Source organism: Saccopteryx bilineata, chromosome 1, assembly GCF_036850765.1.
Source record: "Saccopteryx bilineata isolate mSacBil1 chromosome 1, mSacBil1_pri_phased_curated, whole genome shotgun sequence".
Lineage (NCBI taxonomy): Eukaryota > Metazoa > Chordata > Mammalia > Chiroptera > Emballonuridae > Saccopteryx > Saccopteryx bilineata.
Window position 1 is genome coordinate 155310856 of NC_089490.1, and position 9293 is coordinate 155320148.

Sequence of the window (9293 nt, forward strand, 5' to 3'; positions counted from 1 at the left end):
GCCGATTTTCTGACTTCTTATTAGGCAGAGGAACCCTGATCATATGGGCATCATTGCAGGAAACTCATAGTTTGGGCTGCTGTTACTGAAAAAGCAGTGAGGGTGGGAGCAGAGCCTGTGGTGAGAGCCAAGGGCTGGGAGGCTCTGAAAGTCATTGGTTCTCTGAACCCATTTCCTCGTTAACCTGCCCCAGAGCCTTTGCACTTGTCTAGTGTTCATCTCCCAGGATAGGCTTTCTCAAAACACTTAAACTTGAATAAACTTATCTTAAAGCAAAACTGTGGACATTTGGGAGTCATATTGTTCTTTGTGGGGGCCCCCTGGGTGAACTTAACACTTGGGGGTGTTAAGAAGCATCCCTGGCTCCACCCACTTGGGGATAGAAGCTCCCCCAGTCGGTCGTGACAACCTCAGATATCCACAGACATGTCCCAGTGTTCTTTTTTTTCTTTTTTTTTTCTTTTTTCTGAAGCTGGAAACAGGGAGAGACAGTCAGACAGACTCCCGCATGCGCCCGACCGGGATCCACCCGGCACGCCCACCAGGGGCGACGCTCTGCCCACCAGGGGGCGATGCTCTGCCCCTCCGGGGCGTCGCTCTGCCGAGACCAGAGCCACTCTAGCGCCTGAGGCAGAGGCCACAGAGCCATCCCCAGCGCCCGGGCCATCTTTGCTTCAATGGAACCTTAGCTGCGGGAGGGGAAGAGAGAGACAGAGAGGAAAGCGCGGCGGAGGGGTGGAGAAGCAAATGGGCGCTTCTCCTGTGTGCCCTGGCCGGGAATCGAACCCGGGTCCTCCGCACGCTAGGCCGACGCTCTACCGCTGAACCAACCGGCCAGGGCTCCAGTGTTCTTGTGGGGAAGAACCTTTCCAGGTGAGAACTGCTGATGTGGAGAGGTAAGGCACTTCCCTCAGCAGACGGGTTGCGGTGAGTCGGTTGCCGTGGGTCCTCACCGCAGTGCTCAGATGTGCATGTATCCTCCTTGGCATTCTGCTAAGAGTGCAGAGCCTGATCTGGCAGGTCCAAAGTGGGGCCGGGGACTACATTTTCTAACAAGTCTTCAGGTGACAGGCAGCAAATATCTGGGGAGATGTCTACCATGTTCTCATTCTGACTGTCCACAGCATGATCCTTATTTCATAGGTTGTGGGTGTGAAAAGGGCTAAGCCCTGCGGGAAGAAACAAGAAATAACTTCTGGTCTTTCTGGGTCCCCCTAACCTCTGCATCCCTCTGCCAACATCCTAGCTTTCTGCTTGGTGGGATAGGTGGCAGAGTCAGCAGGGGGGGTCAGGATCATCAGTGGGACAGGGTCAGCAGGTGGGGCCCAGTGTGGAGCTGCCCTGTGTTGGGGCTTCTGCTCTTTGGTGACCTCTGCATAGCCAGCCTGAGTGTCTTCCTGAGTGATGGTCAGCCTCACTGTGACCCCTCAACCCTGGTGCCCTTTGGCCCTGCCCTCTCTGTGCATCCAAGTTCCTTGTTGCCCAGGCTGCCCACAGCTCTTTTAGCACATTCCCAGGTGTTGAAATACTCCCACCCTACCAAGGTCTAGAGACTCAAGATGTGACCCTTGGGAAAACTATCCCACAGTTCCCACCTGCCCCAGATGTCTTGTGCCTTCACACATCTACAGACACAAAGCAGACAGAGATCTTTCGTTGCCAAACCATCAACTCCACCACTTTCCCTCCACTGGGCAGGAACTGCCCATTCATCCTCCTGCCAGAAGCCAAATTTTTACCAGGATCCTCAAGGTCCTTGGCCCTACCCTTTGGCTTTAAGAATGGGAAGGGACTCCTCATTGGGCCAACTCTTTATTGCTTCCTCTTGCAACAACGCCACTCCCTGGATAGGGTGGGGTTGTGTGGGGTCAGTTGGCCATCCTTAAGCCAGACTGGGGGGACGGGGGAGGAAGAGAGGGAGGGAGAAGGAAAGGGTCCAAGCCCCCCTGGTCAAGGCACATATGAGAAAGCAATAAATGAACAACTAAAGGTGCCATAACAAAGAATTTATGCTTCTCATCTCTCTCCCTTCCTGTCTGTTTGTCCCTATCTGTTTCTCTATCTCTATCTCTGTCACACAAACTAAACAAACAAACAAACAAAACTGCATGGGTTCATGTATTGTAGGACTCCATTTATGTGAAATGTGCAGAACAGGCACATCTACGGACACGAAGTGGGTCAGTGGTTGTTGGGGGTTGGAGGAGTGACTGACTACTGATGGGAATGAGGCTTCTTTTTGAAGTAATGGAATTTTCTGGAACTAGATAGAGGTGATGGTTGTGCAACTCTATGAATGTACTAAAAACCACTGAGTGATATACCTAAAAGGGTTAATTTTATGGCATGTGAATATATCCCAATAAAGCTGGGTTTTTTTAAAAGCAAGAACTGTTTGAATGTCAGCTATGTCTCCTTTTTGCCACAAGACCTCAATACAAGATAGTTCACCTGTCTGAATGTCCCTTTCATCCTCTGTAAGTTGGAAATAAAAGCAGACGTATAATTCCAACATGGGACAGAATGAGGAAAATCCCTGCATGGCAACCACCAGTGTGATCACAGTTTTGCAGGAATCACCAGTGGCTCTGAAAACTACAGGGTGACGTTTAAGGAATGACAGGGTATTTGCAACACCTGAAAGTATCTTCCTCCCAAGTTGCTTATTGGGAGAAGATAGTGACTCCAGTGGAGAAAGCCAGCAGACAAGGTTGCAAGACATGAAGATGGAAAACTATTCCAGGGTAATGATGGCTAGAAAGACAAGACCTCAGGATGCAGCATGTAATCTAGAATATTTTCTGTGTGCTGTTGGGGACAAGGGTCAACATGTGAGCAAGTCTGTAATGTGTTAACACTGTTGTATCGGTGTCAATTTTCTGATCTGGATAATTGTTTTGTAAGGAGAGAGAAGAACACTTTGGATTTTAGGAAATAGACTTTGGCACATTTGGAAGTGAAGGGCTGAAGAAACAGACAGAGAGACACAAAGGGAGAGGAGACAGAGACAAACAGAAGAGAGAGAAAAGGGCCCTGGCCGGTTGGCTCAGAGGTAGAGTGTCAGCCTGGCGTGCAGGAGTCCCAGGTTCGATTCCCGGCCAGGGCACACAGGAAAAGCGCCCATCTGCTTCTCCACCACTCCCCCTCTCCTTCCTCTCTGTCTCTCTCTTCCCCTCCCGCAGTGGAGGCTCCATTGGAGCAAAGATGGCCCGGGCGCTGGGGATGGCTCTGTGGCCTCTGCCTCAGGCACTAGAATGGCTCTGGGTGCAACAGAGCACACCCCAGAGGGGCAGAACATCGCCCCCTGGTGGGCATGGCTGGTGGATCCCAGTCGGGCGCATGCGGGAGTCTGTCTGACTGCCTCCCCGTTTCCAGCTTCGGAAAAATAAATAAATAAATAAATAAAGAAGAGAGAGAAAAGAACAAAACAAAGGTGGTAAAATGGTAATATTTGTAGGTTACATGAAAGGCTTAGGAAGTTTTTGTACTATTTCTGTAAATCTGGAATTATGTCAAAACAAAACGTTAGAACACGGAAATAAAATGAAGTTTGTGGAGTGTTGGGCAACATACCCAATTTCTCTGCTTTTAAAGCCATCAGGTAAGCTGGCCTGTGGCCCAGTTGCCCTGCTGCCCTGCTACGGGCTGGCATCTGTCTCGGATCCAGCTGCAAGCATCACCATCACTTTCCTCTTCCCTGAGCCTGGAACTCTCTGGTTCCTGGCAGGTGTCAGGCATGGATTAAGGATGCCCTTGCAATTTGGGCCAGTAGTGGAGAATCGTGTGCAGCCCCACAGAACCACATTTCTTTTAGGCCCCTGTTCAATTTGCTCTGGACCTTTTGTAGGTCAGGAGGATGGTTAAAAATCATTAGTAACTCAGAACTGAAACTAAACCCTGGCTGGTTTGTTCAGTGGTAGAACGTCAGCACAGCGTGTGGATGCCCTGGGTTCAATTCCCAGTCAGGGCACACAGGAGAAGTGGCCATCTGCTTCTCCCCCCTCCCCCTCCCCTTCTCTCTCTCTCTCTCTCTCTCTCTCTCTCTCTCTCTCTTCCTCTCTCCCAGCTATGGCTCAATTTGTTCAAGCACATTGGCCCTGGGAGCTGAGAATAGCTCCATAGAGCCTCTGCCTCAGGCACTAAGAATAGCTGGGTTGCAATCATGGCCCTATATGGGCAGAACATTGGCCCCAGACAGATGTAGCCAGGTGGATCCCATCAGGGTGCATGCAGGAGTCTGTCTCTCTCCTCTCCTATTTGAAACAAACAAACAAATAAAAACAGAACAAACAAACAAAGAACTGAAACAAATGTCAAAAGAAGCCAAGAATATTTGTTCATTGCAAAATGGATTTATTTTGCTGTCTGGTAGTGGCCAAAAGCTTATCCACTATGAAAGAGAAGGAAAACCAGAGGAGAATTTTACTGTAAAGAGCTAAACAGTAAGCATTTTGCCCCCCACCCTCGTCTCTGCTACAAGTATTAAGCTCTGCCCTTGCAGTGTGAAAGTGGACATAGAAGATACACAACCAAGTAGGCATGGGCATGTGCCAATAAAACTTTATTTACAACAGGCAGAGGGCCAGACTAGGCCATGTGTGGCAGTTTGCTGACCTCTGGTTAAACACACTCCTTCCTGGTGTGCTAAGAGGTACCTATAAAGTTTATAGTGGTGGAAAGTTGGGTACAAGCAGTATGTCCATCAGCAGGGTACCGGGTGGATAACTCAAGGTACCTTCTGAGGGCAGAATACTATACAGCAGTGAGAAGGAGTGTGTATGTGTAAGTGCAACATATGAAAACAAGAGTTGGGATCCCCCAGAGGACATGCTGTGTGGACTGGGGTGGTGGAGCCCACACTGCCAGGTAGAAGTCTGGCATGCTGCACACATGCCAGAGGGTCTCCTCCTCTCAGGTTGGCTCTCTTCCTAGCCATAAAAATGTATTGGAAGACTCAATATTGCTGTGCTAATCAAGATTCTCCTAGGAAACAGAACCAATAGGGTGTGTATTTATAGAGAGCAGTTGTGGGGACTGGAAAGTCTGAAATCCACAGGGCAAGCCCCCAGACTGGAAATTCCAGGACGAGTCAATGTTGTAGTCAGAATGCAATCTGAGGCAGAAGTCCTTCCTCCTGGTGGAACCTCAGTCTTTTCTCTTCAACTGATTGAATGAGACCCACCCATGTTACCAAGAGTGATGTTTATTCAAAGTCAACTGTTTTAAATTTAATCACATATAAAAATGCCTTCATAGCAATATCCAGACTGATGTTTGACCAAACTACTGGGTACCGCAGCTTAGTCAAGTTGACACAGAAAATTAATCATTACAATTGGTAACTTGCCAGTTCTTTTCAAACTGACTTACAGAGTCACTGTAATCCCAATTAAAATCCAAGGCTTTAAAATAAAACAATTGACAGGCTGATTCCAAAATTCATATGGAAGTATGCAGAAACTAGAATAATCAAAACAACTTTGAAAAAGATTAAAGTTGAAGGATTCACACTACCTGATTTCAAGACTTAAAAGGAAGCCCTGGCTGGTTGGCTCAACAGTAGAGCATCAGCCTGGAATGTGGAAGTCCCGGGTTTGATTCCCAGTCAGGGCACATAGGAGAGACGATCATCTGCTTCTCCACCTCTCTTTCCCCCTCTTTCTCTCTTTTCCCCTCCTGTAGGCATGGCTCAAATGGCTCGAGCAAAGTGGCCTGCAACATATATTTTTAAATACCACAAAATGGATCATAGGTCTAAATGTATATCTAAAACTATATCCCTTTTAGAAGAATACAGAAAGTTTTTGTAACCCTGGGTTAGGAAAACAGTTCTTAGGTATGATGCTGGAAGCATAATTCATATAAGAACAAATTGATACATTATACTTGATAAAAATTAAGAACATTTGCTCTTTAAAAGATATGTAACTGAATGAAAGATAAGCCACAGATTGGGAGAAAATATTTACATAGATATAGCTGGAAAGGGGCTTGTGTCCATCATATATAAAGAACTCTCAAAACTCAATAAAAGGAAACCCACAAAAAAATAGGCAAAAGCTTTCAGCAGGCATGTCACGAAAGATGTGAATGACAAATACAAACATGAAAACATTAGTCAATAGGAAGATGCAAAGTAAAGCTACAATGAGATATCACTACACACCTGTAAGAATGACTAAAATTTTTTTTTTTTTTACAGAGACAGAGAGAGGGATAGACAGACAGGAACAGAGAGATCGGGAGCATCAATCATTAGTTTTTTGTTGCGCATTGCAACACCTTAATTGTTCATTGATTGCTTTCTCATATGTGCCTTGACCATGGGCCTTCAGCAGACTGAGTAACCCCTTGCTGGAGCCAGCGACCTTGGGCTCAAGCTGGTGAGCTTTTGCTCAAACCAGATGAGCCTGTGCTCAAGCTGGTGACCTCAGGGTCTCGAACCTGGGACTTCCGCATCCCAGTCCGACGCTCTATCCACTGCGCCACCGCCTGGTCAGGCAGAATGACTAAAATTTAAAATACCGACCACACCAAGCATTGGCAAGGATGTACAGAAACTGGTGGTGGGAACATAAAATGATTCAATCATCTTCAAAAAAAAAAAAGTTAGACACCATGATGTGACCCAACCATTCCACTCCTAGGTATTTACCCAAGAGAAATGAAAGCATGTGTCCATACATTTACTTGTATATGAATGTTTATAGCAGCTGATTGATAATAGCCAAAACTTGGAAATAAGCTAAATGTCTCTCAACAGGTGAATTGATAACAAATTGTAGTACAGTTAAATCCTTACTTAATGTTGTAAGTTCTGTGACTTTAAGAGTAACGAAACCAGTTTACCAGAGGCTGATTGATATAAACAAGGGTTAAGTCCCTATGTCATCTCAATGTCACAAGAAAATGTTGAACAAAATGACATCACTCGAGTATCTGCCATATGTCCACACACTAGAATACTACTCAGAATAAAAAGGAATGAACTACTGATACATGCAACAACATGAATAAATCTCAGAATAATTACACTGAGTGAAAGGAGCCAGAGAGAAAGGACAGATACAAGCATGATCCCATTTATATAAAAATCTAGGAAATGCCAACTGATGTGTAGTGACCACAGCCCAGTGGTTGCCTAGGAAGGGATAGAGGGACCATGACAGGAAAATCTGAGTGTGAGAAATCTGTTCATCACTTTGATTGTATCCGATTAGAGGTCAATAAAGCTGTTTTAGAGGTTTAAAAAAGAGACAATGCAAGATAAGGACAGTATGATGTTTCATATATAAAATGTTTAAGCCATTAAAAAAATGCTGAGTATTATCTGTGTATTCATAAATATGTATGTAAAAATTGTTTTAAAGAATGAAAAGGACATGACAGTGGATTATGCCTTTGGGGAGAAGGGGAAAAGGCTATGATAGTTATGGGCTTGTGTTTTATTGCCTTAAAACAAAGACTCTCCCTAGAAGAGGTCAAAGTCACCGGTTAAGACCCCTTTAGTGTCCTGGTGGAGGCTGCAGTACCCTCCTTGGAAAATGCCTTTGCTCAAACTGTTTGCTGCCAACCAGCGTTGATGGATGGGGGACCTAAGGTGATGTTCATGGGCACCAAGAGAGCCCAAGGAATGATCCCTCACGTGTTTGGCACAGGCAGCCTGATCTCATTTCACCTTCATGACTGTCCTTGGGAAGCTAGTGACCTCTCCAAATGCAAGTCAAGCCCCATCCTCCTCTTCCTGAGCCACCCCCTCTGATGGTTCTCCATCACACTGAGAATAAAATGCAAACACCTCATCAAGGCCTCTTTTTTTTTTTTTTTTAATTATTTTTTTTACAAAGACAGAGAGTCAGAGAGAGGGATAGATGGGGACAGACAGACAGGAACAGAGAGAGATGAGAAGCATCAATCATCAGTCTTTTGTTGCGACACCTTAGCTGTTCATTGATTGCTTTCCCATATGTGCCTTGACCGTGGGCCTTCAGCAGACCGAGTAACCTCTTGCTGGAGCCGGTGACCTTGGACTGAAGCTGGTGAGCTTTGCTCAATCCAGATGAGCCCACGCTCAAGCTGGCGACCTCAGGGTCTCGAACCTGGGTCCTCTGCATCCCAGTCCAATGCTCTATCCACTGTGCCACCGCCTGGTCAGGCTCAAGGCCTCTTTAAGTAGCCTGCCACCTTCTCCTCTCTGCTCCAGCCACATGGGCTCCCCCTCACTATTCCTCCAACACACCAGGCACCATCCTGCCCCAAGGCCTTTGCATGGGCTATGCCCTATGCCTGGACCACTGACTCAGATTTCCACAGCTTAATCCTTTTTGTCATTACTATTTCACTCAAAACCCCACTCCCAAAGGGAGCCATCACTGCCCACAACCCCTACCCCCAGCTATTTTTGTTACCTGTCTTCCCGGGTAAACTGCAGGCCCCAGGACTGCTGGGGCAGGGTCTCTTGACATGTGGTGGTGGTGGTGGGGCTAATATTGGTCGACTTCACAGTTGAATAAGACTAATCTGGACTGACCAGGCGGTGGCGCAGTGGATAGAGCGTCGGACTGGGATGTGGATGGACCCAGGTTCGAGACCCTGAGGTCGCCAGCTTGAGCACGGGCTCATCTGGTGTGAGCAAAAAGCTCGCCAGGTTGGACCCAAGGTCGCTGACTCGAGCAAGGGGTTACTCGGTCTGCTGAAGGCCCGTGGTCAAGGCACATATGAGAAAGCAATCAATGAACAACTAAGATGTTGCAACAAAAAACTGATGATTGATGCTTCTCATCTCTTTCCGTCCCTGTCTATCCCTCTCTCTGACTCTCGCTCTGTCTCTGAAATAAGAAATAAAAAAAAAAAAAAAAAGACTAATCTGTAGTGACATGATCAGTGATCACCTGGGCACAAGGAGGGCATAGAAAGAGGCTACAAAGGGGAGCGAGGAAATGTTCACCACCTTGCTGTGGGGACAGCTTCCAAGTGCATCCGTGACACCAACACCCTACATGTGCACCTCACTGCATTCCCATTATGTCTGCAAAGAGCTGCTTAAAAAATACTTAATTTATATGGGAATCCTGTTTCCAAAATGAGATTGCATGTACTTATGTACATCCACATACACTGGGGAGCAGGACGAGAGCACACAAGCACATCAAAGGCAGCCATCTCTGCCAGCTGGGCTCCTGGTGGCTTTTGTTTTCTTGGTTACAAGCAGTGGAACTTTTTGTGTAAAAAAAAGAAAAAGGAAACATTAGCCCATGTTATCGTGAGGAGGTGACGGGCAGGCCTTCCGTGAA